At 37.2% G+C, this 22336-nt stretch overlaps 1 protein-coding gene and 1 pseudogene across 1 annotated transcript in view; one reads left to right on the top strand and one right to left on the bottom strand.

The window, feature by feature from the left end:
- Positions 1–4294: 4294 nt before the first annotated feature.
- LOC125841169 (probable indole-3-pyruvate monooxygenase YUCCA10) lies at positions 4295–9605 on the bottom strand (annotated as a pseudogene).
- LOC125841175 (uncharacterized) overlaps positions 8942–22336 on the top strand; it is a 122493-nt gene continuing 109098 nt past the window's right edge. The window contains exon 1 of the mRNA XM_049520240.1: positions 8942–8959. The gene's annotated coding sequence lies outside the window, so the exon portion shown is untranslated. The remainder of the gene's footprint in view (positions 8960–22336) is intronic.

Below are 22336 nucleotides of genomic sequence, written 5' to 3'. Positions count from 1 at the left end.
GAAAAGAATAGTTTGTAACAAATAGGCTGAAGCTGGGGATGTTGAAAATGGACTGACTGGCACTTCCTAGGCATCCAACCCTCAATGGCTATGATCTGCGGGGCAGGTGTCATTGTTAACTGTAATATCTTGCGTGTTAGACCATTTTTGTACCTCTTCTGTAGGTATACACTATTGGGAACTGAAGAAGTAAGGAAGGCTCTCAACCAGTCAGAAGAAATCTTTACGTAAGGAAGGCTCTCAACCAGTCAGAAGAAATCTTTCTCTCTGCATTCAGATAGGGCCCTGGTCCTGTCTAAAGGTTAACATTCTTTTCATTGATTTTAAAACTGTCATTAAGAACCATTGACACCTCCACGTCTCAGTCATTGGTTACTCTGACCGTTGTGTCCCATCGCTTTAAGTTCAAGTGTCACGTCTCTCAGGGACCTGACACATCCTTTCAAATTTTTTTATATCTTGTCCTTCTACCCCTTTTCTAAATCATTTCAAATTATCCATTTGCCTTTCTCTACCAAAACCCTAACTTCCTTTCTTTGAAGCGTTTTCTCTTACCTTTTTCTTATCATGTCTCAATCGTCTAGTCCTCCTAAGAATGCACTAGGTTCTCCAAAAGAGATAGAGCCTGTCGATTTCTACCTATCTCATATTGTTCCCTCTCCTATGAAATCATCAACCTCCTCTCTGGTTACTGAAACAAGTTGTCCTACTCCCTTATCTTCTTTTGATCTTAATAATCCCACAAATCCTAGCCAACCTGGTCCCCTTATGTCTACCCTTTCTAATTACTTTTTTGAGGGTGACCTCCCTGAGCATCGACATTCTGAGTCAAACATCCTTGCTGCTAGTGAGAACATGGTTATAGAGAGTCTAACACAGATGTGAGACAGTCTGAGAAATGTTGAAAGTAGTGGCTTTGGTGAAATCTCTCTTGAAAACACCGGACCAATCTTTGACAGAACGCCAGAAGTTAGACTTCCTGTTACTAGTGACTCAGACGACACTGATGAGGACAACACTCCACTCAAATGGGCAGTGCAGAAAAAAATGTTGCATGTCTCTACAAAAGGAAAGGAAAAGGCTGTGGAGGAAACCCCTAAAAGTAAACCTGTTACTAGAGCTACCAACAAGAAATTTATGGGTGATGCCATGAAGTCTAACAAAGCCATTACTGAAGAAAACAGAAAAAGGAGAAAGGCCGGTATTTTAGAGGTTTCTATACCTGGATAAGGACCAGCGGTGGTTCTAAAAGTGAGCACTCTGAAAATGATATTAAACCCGTAGATACCCCACTGGCTGATATACAGAGGAGAAAGGAGGAACAATAAAAGAGGAAAGAAAAGGGAAAATCTGAAAAACCTAGATATCCCTCTTCACAAAGGGTTGTTGCGGCAACAAATGAGAAAGATAAGGAGCCGACTAAGAGGAAGGCAAAGAAGATCAAGTAAGGGAGTTCTATTACAATGTGGAGTTCAATAGGGATGAAAGTCTTCATAGAGGTGCCTATAGAAGGGATCATATCTGTGGCTGGAAAACATTGCACTCAACACTTTGCAAATGAGTGTTCCAAACTTCCAGACATGCATCGTGCAGGTATTCAGAAGAAGCTTATGAAAGATGAATACCAATTGCTGCTTGATTTTGTGAACAATGTGGTTCTCCCTCGATCTGAAAAGCATATTGTTGCCAATTCAGAAGATTTATTTCTAATGGAATCACTTTGCAAGTTTTTGACCCACTAAATCTACCTGCACTCATGTTGGAACATATGCAAAAAATGGTGATAGAGCGTAAAGGCAAGCATGGAATGGGATATGGATACTTTCTCACAAAGGTGTTCGATCATCTGAAAGTTTCAGTGGGACCAGGTACTGTTGGCACATTTAAGCAATCTTTTTCTCTTAGCACCATAGTCGAGTATTAATGCATCGAGGGTCAAACAGGACATCTGAGTAAGATGTCTCAGTTGGTGGTTGAACGAGATCAACTCAAGCGTGAACTGGAGGAACTAACTGCACTTGTGGGGAAGAATGATGGTGAAATGGCACTGTTGAAAGCTAAATTGGCCAAAATTCAGTCTGAGGGACCTGGTATTGAAGAGGTCAAAGAGTTACATCTGAAAAATACAACCCTTTTGACTCAAACTGCCATCTTCAAAAGAGGTTGATCAAAGTTCATGACTCTGCAAATGACTGTCTCACTTTTGTCATCAAATCTCTCACCCATCAGCCTCCCTCTTCCTAATACCCCCATCTGTATTCCTTCCCTGTTTGTTTTTGTGTGGGCAGTGTCCCGGGTTCTCTTTAGCAATCTATTGTCAATGTATTGAATGCTTATTTTGTGCAATGAAAGGGACTTCTGTTTTGTTGTGACACCTTCTAGTCTAATTCTTTTTCTATGATGTGTTGCCATAGACTATGGTCTTTCTATGTAGGGTTACTTTTAATTTTGGTTTACCGTCTCTCCTTTTTATGATGTAAAAAGGGGGAATCATGGGTGCTTAAGGGGTACTTAGATAGGGGGAAGTGGAAAGAGGAAAGATGTTAAGGAAGATTGTTACATGCGAAGGCATTTAGAGTTTATCATTATCAAAAATGGGGAAAATGCTATTTGTAATTTTGACGATTTGACAAACAGGGACCTTGTAAAGGGACCTGCTCTTTCGCACTCTTATCCGTAGAGTTAACAGCTAGAAAAGTACACAAGTTGACTAGGTTGGTGCAAGGTCTCCAAGTGTGGTAGAAACCTCGGCCAATGGTATGGCCTTGAAGGTTGTGTCTGTTCTCATAAGAACATCCTTCAACAGACCAAATCTTAGTTTTTGCATTATAATTTTTTAAGAGCAAAAAGCAAAAACCACTCCTTTGAAGAAGTACCTACCAAAGAGCAACATGGACCAGGTCAAGCAACTTGTGTCTTAGTTGTCTTAGATTTTTACTTCAGTGCTTATCGTTGTAAATCTAATCTAGAACTATAAAGGAATTAGATATTTTGTTCGTTTTGTAAAAAGTCTAAATCAATTGAGTTTAACTGGTTTAGTGGGCAACATTGTTTGCTGCTTAGTCAAATCCTAAGTCATCTAGTGTTAGGTGGGTTAGTGGGCAACCATGGGTTGCTTAGTGAATTCTAAGTTATTTTGTGTCGGGTAGCTTAGTGGGCAATAGAGATATTGCTTAGTTGCTCTATTTGTAGTGGGAATACTACATTTAGGGGGAAAGGATTTAGAGGTAAATTCCTAGGTTGCAAGCTGTTGTAATCTGAATCGTTGCTTTATTTGGAAGAAATGGAGTTTGGTTTGAAAAGCCTGTGAGGACAGGTCATGGTTTTCACCTCCCTTAGTGCAAGGGGGTTTCCACGTTAAGTTCTTGTGTTGTCTTTGTTGTTTGTGCATTTCTTACAGCTGTGGTTTGGATTATTGTTCTTACCGTGTCAAGGGACCTAGTCCATTGACATTTAGTGGACGCCTATATTCTAACACAAAATAAATTATTTTTTATGCCATGTTCATTATTCAAACCTTCAGCTGAATGAATGTTTTGTTATCATGGTTAATCCGTCTGCCAGCATAGAAAAAAATGTTTAATCCTAGCTGGTCAATCAATGCAAGTTTGGTATCTAAGTGAACAAGGGTAGAGGAGCAGGACCCATTAGCCACCAAGTTTGTGTTGTTTCAACTTATAGAACACAAACGAAATTTACTAGTATGTTTTTTTTTCTTGGTATTATTTAATGAAATTTACTTTGCTTGATCCGAAAAAGAAAGGAGAAAGAAAAAACATGGTTTGGTTTTAGCTCTTTTGATTCATATTGAGAATAGTAAAGGAGAATCGAAATATGTTCTCTTTCATGTTAGGATTCTGTATTATATATGTGCTTGTATTATATATGTGTTGTAATAGTCAAATGAAAAACAAATTCTTGAGAAGCAATTCTCTCTCTCTAATAGTTGAAGTGTGTGTAAGTTGGTTCCCACGCCATTAGTATAAAAAAAAGAAAATGAAATCAACAAAGAAAAACAATCAAGCTGAAAAGATCTATCAAATTTCTATGACAATATAAACTAGATTCCAACAAAAAGAGACAAAAACAAACAAGGTGTTTTAAGGTTCTAGCCGACATTAACAACTAGTAACAAGTCAAGCCCAGTGTATAAAATATCTTGCATTCACGCAAAGCCCCGAGAATTTAACAACATAGTAAAAAACATCTTGATGCATAAAGTATCTTGCGTTCACACATGGTCCAATAAATTTTCTTACCAACATAGTTTGTACTAATCATTAAAAATAAAAGTCTAGATTTTGTCTCCTTTGACAGTCTTAATATTAACGGTAATAGCTACAACATCCATTGAAATACCCGCAATGCCTTTTTTTGAAAATCCAGCAGCGTAGAGCCCATTCTCTCCTTTCCAATTTACCAACGTTCCATCTTCAAGGAATATTGAGTTATAATCTTGCATACAAAAGAAAAATTGTACATTATTTGAGACAATGATAGTAAACTTAACAGTAAGTGAAATTAGTAACTAGGAAAACTTACCGAGAAAAACATATTCGCACACGATATGTATAGGCAAGTGAAACAATTTCAAGATTCAAAATTAGAATTAAAAAAAGAATATAGTGATAATTTGCAAAACGTACCTTTAGCCATTTAGTAGCAACATTCTTGTATCCAGTAGCAAAAATGATTGCATCAAATTGGTGCTCATCTCCATTGTCAAACACTGTTGTATGTTCCTTTATTTTCGATATTTCAGGAAGTACCTAATTAACAATTCACCAAAAGTTATTTCACAAAATAATCAAAATGTTATTTTTTTTTATAATAGATTATTAATGCATAGTAGATGAACTTTTTATACAAATTTACTGTTTTAGCCAAAATTACTGAATTCTACCGATTTCGTAATTATAACAGTCACATTGTTACCCATGATAATAAACATGTATTTTTACACTTCTTCATTAAATACTACTATTAGGTTCTTGTCAGTTATCAAATTTGAACTCGTGATGTGCGCCTAACCATACAACACATGTTATACTTTTTACTATCAGATCAAAGCCCTCGGAGAAACTAAAACCATCTGTTTTCACATAATATTTCTCAAAATAGAATGAAATAAAATAAAGATAGTATCATACCTTTATATGTCCAAGTTTAATCTTGTCAATAGTACCAACATCAATTACTGGGGATCTACCTTTTGATATTTTAACAGAAAATGGGCCTTCTTCTGATTGTGGTATTCCTAATTCTGCCAAATTTTCAAATTTAAATTTTGCATACTTTGTAATTACAGTATCAACTGGTAAATATTTTAGTGTTAACATTGCAGTATGCACCATCTCCTTTGTTAGAACATAAATCTGCAAAAGCATTAGGATAAAATCTATTAAAACCTTAATAATTGACAATCATATTTATCAAAAATATAATTGGTTGTGCATGTGAAAAACTTGCATCATCTAACTATAAAAAAATTATAGCACTTTGGGAGAACATCATGAAACATATTTACGATAAGTTTCATGTTGTGATGATATTAAGAAGAAGTACAAAACTAGGTCAATTATAAGGTAATTGCATATAAATCTTCATGGTAAACATTAAGAGTAACCACATAAAATTATAAACGTTAAACTATGTATGTTGTTAGTGCAAACTATTTACGTTGTAAATATTTGTATTAATTGATGGAAATGACGAAGATGTAGAAAACGTGTGTATACGTAATAACTAAATATAATCTTTTGTTTGAATGAAATATACATATTTGGTAGAATAAATCCGAAACCAAGTTGATGACAACAATGATTTCATCAAACATAAATTGGTGCTCTAATATTTGTGAAAAAATGATTGTCGAACTAATTAGCAAAATATAAATTATTTCAAAATAAGTAGAACGTTATAACTTGGTCAAATAGGTTATCATGTCATTAATCCAATGACGAAGGTTTAGAGATACTCTTTTAACCTTATGACGAATATTAGATGATGTAATTACATAAAATGAGACTTTTGATCATTATGTAACAATGGATTTAATGAAATAATACAACAAAATTTAAGCCACAGTCAAAACATATATTATATAAAATATAACAACACAAATAGGTAACAACCATCCAAACAACTTGAAAAAGGAGGCGTATCATTATCCTTAAGTTTGTGGCATATTAAGAAAATTGAGAATTTTCATTACCAAACAAGGATAATGAATTTGACTCGACCTTCCGCTTCTCACAATTACTCTCCACACCTTCAGGCATTTGACACCAAATGGTAATGCATTTTCTTATTTCTTTGATAATAGAGTTGAGTCTTATGACAATTATTTTTTGGACATTTTCTAAGAAAAGTAGAAAATACTATAATAACATATGTGCATTTCATTCTTTCCGATCTTCTCTTTGACAGTTTTTTGTGAGGTCGCATCGAGAGTCTGTTTTTACAATATAAGAATTGCTCCATAGATCACATTGGAGTATTTGAAGCTTCTTTGGCAACTGTGAAGTCACTAGAAGAATTGCTACCCTTTTTTTTTTTTTGCGTTGTATACCTTTCTTTGGTTCTCAAGCTAAACCAATTGTAGCAAGTAGGAGAAGAATGTCGGCACATTCCATTTGTGGAAGAAAGCAAGTACAACTTATGAATCGACAACTTTCACGTAACTGTTGTGCTTTTGCTTCCTGCCTTGAAAATATTGCACGACATCCTAAAATTTAATCATTTATATGTGATTTCTTCTGCATTGCCTTCTCCGTGTTAAGCAAACAATGCACATTGCTAAATAACTGTATAAATATGGATATGGAGAATGTAGGTAATCAATCAACTCCATAAATTAAGCTACATATCAAATTCCCTTCCTCTGAAAAATAATCTTACCGCACATGAAATTTCAATTGACTCCAAATAGGTAATCAAATTAATTTCAATGAAATAAGTTATAATAACTTTACAAATGATCGTAGGTGATTGATGTAGAGTTAGGGGTTCCATCTCTTAAGTATACCTTTCCAGAGTATAACATGGTGGAAAACCTATTGGCTAAAGGGAGAGGGGGCGACAATCCCTTCTTTATTTGCCAAAGAACTTACTAGTTAAGCTAGATATATTAGGAACTACTTTCACAGGATAACTTAGGACCTTCATACCCAATTAACATGCATATATGTCCTTGATTATTTCTTTGGCTTTCCATGCCACCTTCCACTTATATATATAAATCGTGTTTAAGAACTAATCTTTGTAGTCATATAAGAAGTTGAGGCAAATTAAGATCACTTAGTCAATCTATAATATGATATTTTCTATATGTAGAAGCTTTTGTAAAATAACTTACCTAATAATGACTTTGTGTATCAACATAGTCTCAATAAGGTACTATTGCAACGTCACCAACATTGTGACTTTGCATCACCTCTTCAGAGAAATTGATGTTGCAAAACATGTACAAAATTTCTTCCACAACACGAGGGGTCGTTTGATTACAAGGATAAAGGATTTGAAGGACATATACAACTAATGCCATGAAAACCAAAATTAAAACATGTATCAAATTGGCACCCTTCATGACTCGGACGGTCGATATCTCTGTGTTTTTTGGGAAATGCATGCATGCATGCACAATCACCATTTTCCCCTTCAATCAGTTATTGTTGTATATTTCTTGAACTAACATCAATAGAAATTTATATCTCACATCATGCCTTGTCCTATGAGTATATCTAAGGTTCAATCTACATGGGGCATACCACTTTCTTCATAGGGGTCAATTGGTTTTGCGAGTCTTTTTGTCCCCCATAGAGAAGAGATTGAAAGTCTAGGTCCCTAGATCACTCTACTTTGCAACTTGAATTGATTGGTATATACTTATATTCAGTAAATAAATAAAATCCTTCTCACTGTATATTCCTCTACTAGTTGAATCATCAACTTTTTCGCTCCTCTCTCCTTCTTTAAGACTAATAATCACGTCTTTCTTTTCATAAGTAGAGAGATATTTTGAATTTGGATGAAACCTTCATTCATGAGCACATCATTCATTATCGTCCAAAACATAGATTAAAGTTGGCAAGTGAAATTAGCAAGGATTCTTAAACAAGAAATATATACTGGTTAATGCAAGATAGATTAAATTAAATCAAGAATTTATGTTTCGTATACAATTAGTGTAAATAATTTTTTATACTATCATTTATCAAGTTATCTAATTGATATCTATAACCAAGTTTCTTACAAAATATGATATTCGAAATCTTAAAAAATAAAATTTGTTATTTATATAACATGTGAAAATGACTATATAAAAAATTGTTAATTTGACAAACTATTCTACTTATAAGAGAAAAGGAACCCTAGTTCTTTTTCTTCAAACTCAGTTCCTCAAAAGAAAAAAAAGTTGTTTAAACAAATTAAATATATATGTTTGGTTTTTTATACTAAACAAATCGTCACCTCTTCAAAACATACCTTTTTTTTTCTCACGGTATAAAATAGTCGATGAGAAAGCGAATGTGAATTTGAAATTTATAATTTTGTGCTATTTAGAAATGGAATAAAAATATTTTTCTATGTTTTCAAAAAATTTTAACATCTATCACAAATTTTTAGTAATTACAATAATCCAACTTCATATTTCGTAATCACTTTCAGAACAACCAAAGTTCCCTTTTTAAAGAAAAAACAAACTAAAAGGGCTATTTCCCCCAAATGTCCTCCATTGACAACAGTAGCCAATAAATTGGCCCATTGTTGACGGTCAAGAAACTCACACTCATTCTCTTGATGAATAGAGTTACAACATAACATGTGCTAGTAAAAAGTAACAAGTACCAAAATAAAAAAATTAAGACACCGACTAAACTGACCAAACACCACCAATATCGATTAAAAAGAATCAACAAACACAAATCTACATGCATACAAACAAAAAAACAAAGAAGTAAAGACAAGGTATAGAGACATATAGAGAGACTTACTGAGCTTCTAACAACAATTGATGCGTGACTTCCATAATTTGAAAGATCAAACACTATTTCCATTTCAAAGTTTCTTGATCCAACAACCAATACATTTTTTCCCGGATTTATAGTCACTTGAATGAATTATTTCGCCTTCAAAATTTTCAATCCCTACCACCTTTGAAATATAACCTTCGTTATTTTCTCCCGTATCCAAAATCAAGTAGTCACAAGCACACACTTCCAGATCTCCACTAGCCAAATCTCTTGATTTGACGTTCCATTTATTCTCCTCATTATTGAAAAACGCCAATTCAACACAAGTTTGAAATTTTGATTTGACACTGAAACGCTCGACATACTTGTCTAAGTATTGAATAAACTCATTTTTGATAAATATTTTTGGGAAGTTGTATGTGGCATAAATGGTAATGAACAAAAACCCATAACTAAATGTAAGTTAAGTCTATCGTAGGTCTTTTTCTTCCACAAATAAGCACAACAACCCTCATTTTCTAATACAACATATTTTATATTGAACTTGTTTAAACAAGTTGAAACCGCTATCCCTGATGTACCATCTCCAACTACAACAACTTCAACTTCCTGCTTCGAGAAATTCACCATTGCAAAATTTTTAGAAAGTTAAAGAGAGTTTTTTTTAGTATTGTTGAAATAAAATTGCAACAAGAGTTCAAGAAAGGGGAATTTAGCCAATGAGGTATGTATATATAGTCTTCAAATGAGATTTATTATTTTTTGCCTTTTTTAAAAAAGTAATGGAGAATAACGTTACAAGTAGAAGCATATTAGTTTGGAAGTAAGACTGTAGATTTGTCATTTAGTGTTATGAATGCTTATAATTTCATCTATAATTTGTTTTATATGAAGACACTATTGCTTTGTGTCTTCACTCATGTTCATGGTATTTAATATATTTATTCTCGCAGTTTCATTTTATATGATGGCAATTAGATATGAAGCTTAAAAAAAGAAAGAAATATTTTTTGAACTTGTTTCATCGTAAATTATATGTAGTGCCATATTGGCTCAAGGGTGGTTAGTCGTCAAACACCTTTCATCAAAAAAATTGGTTGTCATCAGTCAAAATATATTAGTTCATACATATATTAAATCGTAAATATCCTTTACAAAAGTCTTAGATGCATCACTGGCCATAAGAATGTACGTCATAATTAAAGGTTAAATGAAGAGTTTAAGTAGTATAAGAAGTTCGATTCATTTTCAACGGTTTAAAAGGAAAATAGTGTCGTGTTTAATTAACGGAGTTGGAGTTGGCCGATATGTATGTTTTTTTTTGAGTTTAAGAAATACTTTTTTTCTTTAGAATTTGTGTTTTTGCAACAAAATCTGAGTTTAATTTTCTCAATTCTTTGATAGAAGTAAAAACATTTAATTGAAAGTTATCTTTAGCTTAAGCTAAAACGTGAAAAATACATTTTTCTATAAATGGACTTTGCAGATTCAAAAAGAGATTTACAACAATTAATTAAATTTGACTAAATTTAAATTACAACATGATTGAATTTGACTAAATTTAAATGACAGCAATTTAATTGAATTTGACTAAATTTAAATTACAACAATTTTATTGTATTTGACTGAAAAACAATAATTTAATTGAATTTGACTAAATTACAACAATTTAATTGAATTTTACTAAAGTTTATTGAGGGTCTAAACCCAAAGCATACATTTTGTCTTGGGATAAGGCACAAGTACCCCCCTAGACTGTGACCGAAATCCCAGAGACACACCTTAACTATTCTAAGGCTCTATTACCCCCCCTAAACTCATTTTTGTGTAATTTTGTACACTTTTTGACTTACGTGGCACACTCTGTGACTCCACTTAAGTGAGGCGTGTGGGAGATATTTGGAGACCACGTACGCTAAAAAGGTGCACAAAATTATAAAAAATATAAGTTTCGGAGGGGGGGGGGGGTAATAGGACATTAGTTTAGCTAAGGTGTGTCTCTAGAATTTCGGTCATAGTCTAGGGTGTACTAGTGCCTTGTCCCTTTTGTCTTTTTATTTGTGTCTTAGATTTTTCAAATACATAGTTACTCAACTAATTAATAGTTATTAATTAATTAGATCAGAAAGTTATTTCATTGTTGAAAAAATAAGAATCAAGAAAAAAAGCTGATTTGATGATATAGTTGTCATGACCCGAGGCTACACTCTGGGCAGGACTGACACTCGAGAATTATTGTTGGCCCCAACTGAACTCTTGGCCTGGCTTAACTCATAGCGAAAGACTTAAATAACATGAAAATAGTCTCAAAAAGGTAAACTCATGGAATAACTTAGAATGTCTTAAAAGAACATTTAACTAGCCAAGATGGCAACACAAGATTCAACATAAGCCAATAACAAGATATTGACAAATGAACTAACTAACTGTCTATGAAGACTCTAAACTGTGAGGAATGTTGGGACAAGAACCCCGATCATCCTAACGACTGAAAGTACTAAAGCAATGTAAATAAGGATCCTCCAGAAAGCAAGGAGGCTCACCAGCTGACTCTAAGTGCTCGACTGGATCAACAAGGTGCTGGGAGCTGATCCTGGTTACCTGTATTTGCATCATAAAATGATGTAGGCCAAATGACATCAGTACATTGAATGTATGAGCATGCGAAGAGAATTCTAAACAATACATAAGCTTGAACTGGAATTTGAAAGAAGCACTTACCTCAACTTTACTCAAACTCATGGATACTCAACTCAAATGTAAAATTAAACAACATTAAAGATGTAGTTTATATGAAGCATTTAAAATAGTAAGAAACAACTCAATATACATATATAATAAAGTAATATAACTTTGTGGGAGTTTCTCTAACAGACAACCATCACTATGAGCTATGTGACGATACAACGTCTCGCCCACGCTACCAGAACTGTCCTATAAGTTGCTGGGATATCGAACGTCTCAACTAAGTGGATCCACTAGTCTATGCTAAAAAGCACTAAGGAATCATCTAAAAAGTATGACCCTTTTCTACCCACTTTGGCTACATTCTTTAAGGAGACATTGAGTTGTTATGAACTCGTCCCCACATCGGTGCTAAATACTACTCCCAAAATACTCAACTCATATGTTTAAAAATAAAAACTTTTTCTGTGGTTTGAGATAATTACTCAAAAACTAGCTCAAAGGCTCTCTTGGAAATCAGTGTTTCCTCTCTTGTTTAGATGTGAAACATTTACTCTTTGGGAATACTTAGTTCCCATATACTCTTTTTGAATGAATGAACTTCCTTTGTTACTCTTACTTAACTCAAAACTCAAGTCTTAAAACAAGATCAAAACATTTGTAAAAGGCTTCTTGAAAGGACTCTAAGAACTTTCTAAACTTGGCTCTTAACTTTCCTTGAATTTGAATTTATGGATTCAAGGTTATGATTCATGTTTGTGGATTATTTCTAGGTGTTTAGAAGTCATTTGGAGTAGTTAGAATCAATAGGAAGTGTTAGTACACTTTAGAAAGACTCAAACGGGCTAAACGACGAAAAATGGGTTGGGGCGAACGACCCTGGAGGACTACTGGCGCGCCGCGCCAGCCCCAAAGTTCAGAGAACCATTTCTGGCACACTGTTAGCGCGCTGCCCCAGCCTTCCTGGCGCTATGGGGGCGCATCACGCCAACATCACCCCAGGCAAAACTGACGAACTTTTTCTCTCATTTTCTGACCTTAGTTCGATCGATTCTTTTTCTCAATAGCTCTTTAGATTCAGGTACCCAAAACATACACACAAGAATTTAACTCAAAGCAACTCTAATAATCAACGTTAAACTCTCAAGAACTCCTCAATCTCATTCCAAGTTCAAGAACACAACTTAAGAACATCAAATTCTCAATCTTTTAGGACAAAGTTACACTGAATTATTCATGTTTGGCGTGTGGGTGAACGAACCCAACGCTATGTGAAACTCACATACCTCGTAGGATCAAATCCTTGGCAAAATCCGCAATCAATTCCTCAAGAAATCGACGAATCTAGACCTTTTTTTCTCCTTTCTCCTCTTGTGTTCTTTCTCTAAAAACCCTAGCGTGATTTTCAATTGTGTAAACTGAACCAGTTCAGTTTAGACCCTAATATAATTACCAAAAATGAATTTAATTAATTGGGTAGTGAAAAGACCATAATACCCTTCTAAAATCCTGTTTTGAATTTCCTTATCTAGACAAACCAACTTCAAATGGACATATCTCTCTCATACGAACTCAGAATTGAGAAAACTCGGTGGCGTTGGATTTCTACAATATTTTGCAGCACATCTAACTTGTCACGCCCCGAGGCTACCCCCTAGACGCGGACACAGGACCTAGGATGAAGAGTAACTCAAGCTAACCCTGCTGGCATATCATAAGCAACTAAAGTAAACTGAAGCAATAAATACTGTGCGGAAGCTAAATCATATGATCATCTGAAATGATGGGGAATACCCATATCCTATCTGAATAAATGAAAACTGAGAGTTTGAATACAAATGAAAAGTCAAACTCTAACACTATAACTGAATCTATATATGTCTCAAATAAGCCTTTAAATTGACTAGAAGTGTTGGGACATGCCCCAGCTAAATCTAGACATGCCCCAGCTAAATCTAGCAAAACCTAAAATCTAAAGACTAAAATGGAAATATAGCATGTCAACCATCCTCGAATAATGAGGACTCGTCACTGATGCTGCTGAATTGAAGATCGAGAACCAATCTATGCGTGATCTGTCTGTTGAGAACCTGAATCTACATCACGAGAAGATGTAACGCAGGGTATGCGTCAGTACTTGAAAGGTACTAAGCATGCATGATAGAGTAAAGTTGAATAATAACATAACTGAACAAGCAATAAAGCAATGATATAATCTGAACATGATAAGGATACTGGAAATACTGAACATGGCTAAACTGAATGCAATGACCAAGTTTATAACATGCTGAGACTGAATATTGAACTGTAACTAGTGACTTGGTCAGTGCAATATAGTCTGACTAAACTGTAAGGGAGCTACTAATAACCGACATAAAACCACATAAGCTAAATGTGGAGTCCGATGTATATGCCCCATCGAGAGGACCCAATATACCCTGCCAGAGGTATAGAGGCGAACCCACTAGTGAAATCCCACATACTTGATGACAAATTCCATGGAGAAATCTTTCGATTCGGGGCTAAAATTGATGAAGACTTACTACATTTTTGGACTACGACTTGGTCGACTCTTTTTCCTTCTGTGTTGTAGTTTTTCTAAGTTTTTGGTGAATGATTTGCTTAGGGTAGATTTTAGTTTAGTTAATGGGCTAAAACTAGCCAAAACTACGTAGTTTAGGGGTTAAACGACTTAGTTTAGGGGTCCAACACATAAGAAAAATACCAAATTATCCCTGACTTAATATCTGTCGGGGTCACCGATGGACGGGACCGATAGACCATGGATCGACCGACTGTCCTTGCTGGTCAACCATCGATCGGTGACTGGGAGTCGAATTTGGGGTCTCAATCCACGGACCAAGACCACGGTCTCTGGCCTGGCCTACGATCTGTAGGTCTGACCGTAGGTCGACACTTGATATACCGTGAGTTTACGGTATTTCTAATACATTTCACTTACAAGTTGTGTGTGTCTAGGGCCTTTTTATATTGGTTTTTATGGTTTTTATCATGTTTTGCAGGAAAGGTGTTCAGGCGCGAAAGTTTAGAGACAGCTGAAGGAAATGCAGAAAAAAGGCATCTACGGAGGTGATCTATGGACCGTAGATCCATCCACGGTCCGTAGGTTATGACCGTAGATTAGCAGGCATGCTATTAAGGACAAATCAGGGAAGTCTGACAAAGTGTGGAACCACGGTGCCCATTGACGGTCCGTAGATCCATCTACGGACCGTACTGTTGATCCGTAGAGTGAGACTGTGAGGGTTCCAGTACCTGATTTTTGAAAATTCTAAGTATATAGCTACGGAGGGGATTGACGGACCGTAGGTCGATCTAAGGTCCGTACTGTTGGTCCGTCGTTTGCTTCAGAGAAGCTGATTTTTGGAAGCTGAAATATTTTCTAAGTCTCGAGTGACGGAAGGGACTTACGGACCGCAAATCCATCGACGGTCCGTAAGTCGGTCTCGTGGATTGAAGACGCGTACCTGAACAAAACTTTCCTTAATTTGTTTCCTTTTTTATTTAGGATTTGTTTTCTATAAATAGGACATGTAAACCTCATTTTTGGGGTTAGACACTATTATTCTATTTTTGCTTTGTAACTTTGGAGATTAATTTGCAACCCTAGCAATTATTGATTTTCCAAGTTCGTTTTGAAGATTTTGGCTTTGCAATTCAAGTTAATTCTCTGGGTTTATTATTCTTTTTACGTAAGTTCATGATTTCTTCATCTACAATTATGAATGGTGTTTTGCCAATATGAGTAACTAAATCCACAACTAGGGTTGTGGGAACCATGATCAATTAACAAAGTATGAATAGTAGATAAGCAATTCTTGACTAGTATTTTGCATGCATTGATAATTCTTTCGTTTAGAAGTCTTTTTAACGGTGGCTAACATTAGAACTCGCCTTGTTACTACTTGTCGGACCAAGGAGGTAATTAACAAGAAAAGAATTATCAACATAGATTTAGTGTGATACTATCTAATAGGCTAGTGTCGATTGGTGCGAAGTAATAACTAAGCCAAACATCGATTATGATGTCTAATATGAAGTAAAGGTAAGGGTTAGTAAATTATACACACGTAGCCGGACCAAGGTGCGGGGTGAAATTGTCTAGATACCGGACCAGGATTTAGAGATACCTAACTTATCACTTTGCATGTAATACACTAGAAAATGATTGCTATTACTAGGATTACTGCGTTATGAAACTGTGGGGAACACGTATACCCTAGTTATTTCTCTTATCTTGATAACAACCTAAGTTGAGTTTGATTATTGATTACTTATTAAGTTCTTACTATTTGTTTCACACAAGCACAACCCCCCTTTTATTACCTGTTTCTAGAAATAATTTGACTAATTGAATATAATTGTTGGTTAAAAGTAAAGTCTAAACCATTTTTCTCGTGGGATCGATCCCAACCTACAAGTTGGGTTCTTTGCTTGATAACAATCGCTTATGCTTCTGAAAGGAGGTGTAATTTGAGCGTATCAAATTTTGGCGCCGCTGCCGGGGAATCTGGCTTTTAGATTTAGTTTTAACTATATTATTGAACGTTAGTCAAATATTTCCTAATTTTGCTTCTTTTTCTTTGTTTTTGTCTCACTCAGGTTCCGACTCTAGTGTATGCCAAGTACACGAAGCCAAGGCGAACCACTTACTCCGTACGATCTAGAGTTGAACAGAACTTTGCGAAGAATGAACAATCAAGGACTTTCAGTTCATCCTATCGAAGGAAATCTAGATGAAGCAGTTGAGTTACAGCAGCCAAGAGTAGTTGGTGGGGAAAATCGGGGTCTAGCTGAAAATCAATTGGGAGATGCAGTGAGAGTGCATGGTCTACCAGGCCCACAACAACATGACAACTATCGGGGCAACATCGACATAGCAAATTTTGATGGACCCATTGTCCTACCTCCGGGGCACACATTTGTGGTGACTAGTAGTTTGATGCAGATGCTTACAGAAGAGGCTTATTTTCAGGATCGCCATCGGAGGATCCACATGCTCACTTGGCCAAGCTAAGGGTGGTTTGCAAAAGTTGTGTAGGTAGACTAGACTTGGATATGAATGTCATTGGATTACGAGTGTTCCCTCTGTCACTGACAGGCTATGCTGCAGTATGGTTCACTGAGCTTCCTTATAACTCAATTTTCACATGGGACCAACTAGCAGAGGTGTTTAAAGCAAAGTACTATCCAGTGTCTAAAAAGCTCAATCACAAAGATAGGGTCAACAATTTTGTGGCATTACCTGGAGAGTCTGTGAGTAGCTCTTGGGACAGATTCACTGCTTTCGTAAGAAGTGTCCCAAACCACCGTATTGATGATGAGTCACTAAAGGAATATTTCTATCGAGGACAGGATGATAACAATAAAGCAGTACTTGACACTATTGCTGGAGGCTCATATGGTGATTGTACATATGCACAGATTGCTAAAAAATTGGAGAGGATCTCTCGCAACAATAAAGCGTGGTGCACTAGGAGGTCAGATACTGGGAGAAACACATTTCCTGTTCATAATGCTACTGTTAACTCTGCAGATGATATTCGTGAGGAGATGGCTCAGATGAGGACAGAGTTGGGGTTGGTATTAAAGCATGTGAGTGGAGGAGCAGAAAAGGTAAATGCTGTAAACTACTTAACTAGAACTCCACCACCAGTTGAGAAGTGTTACTATGAAGAGGACACTTATGCGGTGAACGATCAGACTTGGGGTTTCCGACCAAACGCCCAAGGATCCAACACGGAAAATTGGCGCCAAGGTCAAGGGAACCAAGGTCGAAACTATGGAAATTACAACCGAGAGGGTCACTATGTCCGAGATGGGAACTTCAATCGCGACAACAACTACAACAGGAACAACTATGACAACAGAAACGATCGGGTTGGACCCTATGTTCCCCCTCAAAATCGGGAATCTGGTGCTAGGGAAGCTGGAGGTAATATGACATGTATGGAAGATATGCTGCATAAGATGATGAGAAAGTTTGATGCGACTGATGAGAATGTGAAAGAGATGAGAAACGACTTATCTGGTATTGGTCAAAAGGTTGACGCCCATGCAGTGTCAATAAAGCATCTAGAGTAGCAGATGACGCAGTTGTCTACTACAGTGAACCCGCGTCAACCTGGCACTCTTCCAAGCAACACCATCCAAAATCCAAAGAATGATGGACATTGTATGTCAATTACTACTCGAGGAGGTAAGCAAACCATAGATCCACCTATGCCGTCTGTGGTGGAAGTTGAGAATAGAAAAGAAGATGATGTGGTGAAAGTTAGAGAGGAGTCAGAGGTTGTGACAGAACAAGAAGTGGAGATACCTCAGAAAGTGGTTCCCATACCTAGACCTCCACCACCTTTTCCACAGAGGTTAGTGAAGAAGACTGAAGATGGTAAATATCGCAGGTTTATCACTATGTTGAAGCAGTTTTCTATCAATGCCCCTTTGATAGAAGCCTTGGAGCAAATGCCTGGATATGCAAAATTCATGAAAGATATGGTGACAAAGAAAAGGTCTGTGAGTTTCGAAGATGATGATATATTGCAGCATTGTAGTGCTATTGCTACAAGATCTCTGGTGCAGAAGAAGGAAGACCCTGGTGCTTTCACGATCCCATGTACTATAGGGTTATTACACTTTGCTAAGGCATTGTGTGATCTTGGTGCTAGCATCAACCTCATGCCTTTATCTATTTACAAGAAGTTGGGTCTAGGGGATCCAAAGCCCACTGCAATGCGGTTACTGATGGCTGATCGGACTGTGAAGAGGCCCATAGGTGTGCTCCATGTTATGCTAGTGAAAGTAGAGTCTTTCATCTTTCCGGCGGATTTTGTGATCCTTGACTGTGAGGTTGATTTTGAGGTTCCTATCATCCTTAGGAGACCATTTCTTGCCACAGGGCCTGCGTTGGTTGATATGGAAAATGGACAGATGAAGTTCAGACTAAACAATGAAGAAGCAACTTTCAATATCTGTAGATCCATGAAGCAGAATGGTGAGCTACAAACAGTATCTGCTATAACTTACAGAGTGGAGAATTGGTCAGAAGTGCAAATTGAGAGCGAATAGGTGTTGAGGCACTAGCAGCAGTCATGATCAATTTTGGTAGTGATGGTATTGAAGAGTATGATGAGTTGGTAGCCGCACTTGATAAGTATGAATATCGGTCCAAACCAAAGAAGTATGAGCTAGACATGAAGAATCGCGAGTCCCCACCCACAAGACCATCTATTGTGGAGGCACCGAAATTGGAGCTTAAAGCTCTACCACCGCACTTGAGGTATGTATATTTAGGCGAAGAGAATACTTTGCCGGTCATCATTGCAGCAGATTTGAATGCAAGACAAGTAGAGTGTTTGGTGACTGTATTAAAGAGGTTCAAGCGAGCGATTGGGTGGACTATTGCAGATATTATTGGGATCGCCCTCGGTATCTGTTCTCACAAAATCCAACTCATGCCAGATCATAAGCCCAGTGTTGAGCACCAGAGAAGATTAAATCCACCTATGCAAGAGGTAGTCAAAAGGGAGATCATCAAGTGGCTGGATGCGGGAGTTATTTATCCCATCTCAGATAGTAATTGGGTATGTCCTGTGCAGTGTGTACCAAAAAAAGGTGGTATGACTGTGGTTCCAAATGAAAGAAATGAGCTTGTTCCAATGAGGCCTGTCACTGGATGGAGAGTTTGTATGGATTACCGGAAGTTGAATGCGTGGACAGAAAAAGACCACTTTCCTATGCCATTCATGGACCAAATGTTGGATAGACTTGCAGGCAAGGGTTGGTATTGTTTTCTTGATGGGTATTCGGGCTACAATCAAATTTCTATAGCTCCAAAAGACCAAGAGAAGACCACCTTCACTTGCCCATATGGGACTTTTTCTTTCAAACGGATGTCATTCGGATTGTGCAATGCTCCAACGACCTTCCAGAGATGTATGATGTCGATATTTTCTGATATAGTGGAGGACACTATTGAAGTGTTCATGGATGATTTTTCAGTTGTAGGTGATTCGTTTGATCATTGTCTAGAACATCTGGCCGAGGTGCTCAAAAGATGTGAAGACTGCAACTTGGTGCTGAATTGGGATAAATGTCGTTTCATGGTAAAAGAAGGTATAGTGCTGGGTCATCGAATTTCAGAGAAAGTTATTAAGGTTGATAGAGCTAAAGTTGAGGTAATAGAAAAGCTTCCACCACCCATCTCTGTAAAAGGTGTTAGAAGTTTTCTTGGGCATGCAGGTTTTTATAGAAGATTCATCAAAGATTTCTCAAAAATTGCACATCCATTGTGCAAACTGCTCGAGAAGGAGAGTAAGTTCTATTTTGATGATGCTTGTCTTAGAGCATTTGGAGAGTTGAAGGAAAAGTTGGTTACCGCACCTATCATTATTTCACCGGATTGGGGACAACCGTTTGAGGTAATGTGCGATGCGAGTGGAGTGGCGCTTGGTGTAGTATCGGGTCAAAGGCGTGAGAAAATTTTTCACCCTATTTACTATGCTAGCACAGCCCTAAATATGGCCCAGAGGAATTATACTGTGACCGAACAGGAACTTCTTGCGGTGGTTTTTGCATTCGAAAAATTTCGTTCCTACTTGCTTGGTACTAAGGTCATCGTGCATACTAACCATTCTGCATTGAGGTATTTGATGGCGAAAAAGGATGCAAAACCACGATTGATTATATGGGTATTGTTGCTGCAAGAGTTTGATTTTGTGGTAAAAGATAGAAAGGGAACCGAAAATCAAGTTGCCGACCACTTGTTCAGATTAGAGGAGGAGGCCATGCTAAAGCTTGGAGATAGGACTGAAATTAATAATGCCTTTCCAGATGAACAGGTATTGGCTGCTTCTAATGATTTGATTCCTTGGTTCGCAGACTTTGCTATTTATTTGGCAAGCGATATTGTGCCACCCGATTTGTCTTTTCACCAAAGGAAGAAGTTTATGCATGATGTGAAGAAGTTCTTTTGGGATGAACCTTATTTGTATCGTAGTTGTGCTGATGGGATTATTCGTCGCTGCGTGCTTGAGGTTGAGATGTTGAGTGTACTTGAAGCATGCCATTCATCGCCCGTTGGTGGGCATCATAGTGGTATTCGGACTGCACATAAAATTTTACAGTGTGAATACTATTAGCCTACCATCCACCAAGATGCTCATGATTTCGCCAAATCTTGTGATCATTGCCAAAGAGATGGAGGGATTTCAAAGAGGCAAGAGCTCCCTCTGAATCCTATCCTAGTGATCGAATTGTTTGATGTATGGGGCATTGATTTCATGGGTCCATTTGTAAGTTCATATGGGATGAAGTATATTCTTGTTGCGGTTGATTATGTATCGAAGTGGGTGGAAGCAGTAGCGCTCTCCAACAACGAAGGTAAAAGTGTCACCGCATTCTTGAAAAAGAATATCTTCTCCAGATTTGGTACACCGAGGGCTATTATTAGCGATGGAGGCTCTCACTTTTGTAATAAGTTGTTCAAGACACTACTTGAGAAATATGGTGTCCGTCACAATGTAGCCACTCCTTATCATCCACAGACTAGCGGTCAAGTTGAAGTGTCCAACAGAGAAATAAAGCAGATATTGGCGAAGACTGTGAACGCCAATCGAACGGATTGGTCAAGGAAGCTTGATGATGCTCTATGGGCATATCGCACTGCATACAAGACCCCCATATGTATGTCGCCTTACCAACTTGTATATGGGAAGTCATGTCATTTACCAGTAGAGCTAGAACACAAGGCTATATAGGCAATGGAGAAGTTAAATTTGGATTGGGGCACTGCATCTAATCAAATGATGAATGACTTGAACGTGCTTGATGAGTTTCGCCTAAAAGCTTATGAAAGTTTAGCCTTATACAAAGAGAAGATGAAGAGGTATCATGATCAAAGAATTGAAAAACAAGAATTTGTGGTTAGTGATCGTGTGCTGCTATTCAACTCTAGGTTGCGCCTATTTCTAGGCAAACTTAAGTCCAAGTGGACAGGGCCATTTTTGCTCACAAAAGTGCTATCGCATGGAGCGGTTGAGCTTGAAAATAAGGATGGAACAAGGTTTGTGGTGAACGGGCAAAGGATCAAGATCTATCTGGGAAATGCTGAAACTGTGCAAGAAGTGATTGAGGCCTGCAATCTTGATGAAGTCTGAGTAATCAAGATACCTGCGTCATGCCGCGACGTTAAATCAAGCGCTGCTTGGGAGGCAACCCAAGATGAACAATCTAGCCAACGATAGGGTTTTGTTTTCCATTATGTAGTTTAGCTTTCTTTGATTACTTGCGTCTTTGTATCAATGTAGGTAGGGGTTTCAGTATTTTAGTTCTTAGTGTTGGCTAGAAGTAATATAGGGTCCGTGTCTAAAAAGTGTTCAGAAAATGTAAAAAAATAGCCTATTGGTTGCTACATGTGCAGGTACACCACGCAAGAAATCTGCAGAAAATGGTCTGGTGCAGAGGTCTACGGACTCCATCGACGGTCCGTCGATTGATCCATGGACCGTCAATGGTATCCGTAGATCCCAGGTAAGTCCCTAAATTTGTCCAAGTATAATAGTGATCTACGGTCCTAATCTACGGACCGTAGATCAACTCACGGACCGTAGACGGGGTCTCGTGGGTCCAAACCCTAAAGTTATCTGACCCGATTC

Source organism: Solanum stenotomum, chromosome 10 (genome assembly GCF_019186545.1).
Source record: "Solanum stenotomum isolate F172 chromosome 10, ASM1918654v1, whole genome shotgun sequence".
In the NCBI taxonomy this organism is placed as follows: Eukaryota; Viridiplantae; Streptophyta; class Magnoliopsida; order Solanales; family Solanaceae; genus Solanum; species Solanum stenotomum.
This window is presented reverse-complemented; position numbering and strand designations above follow the sequence as displayed.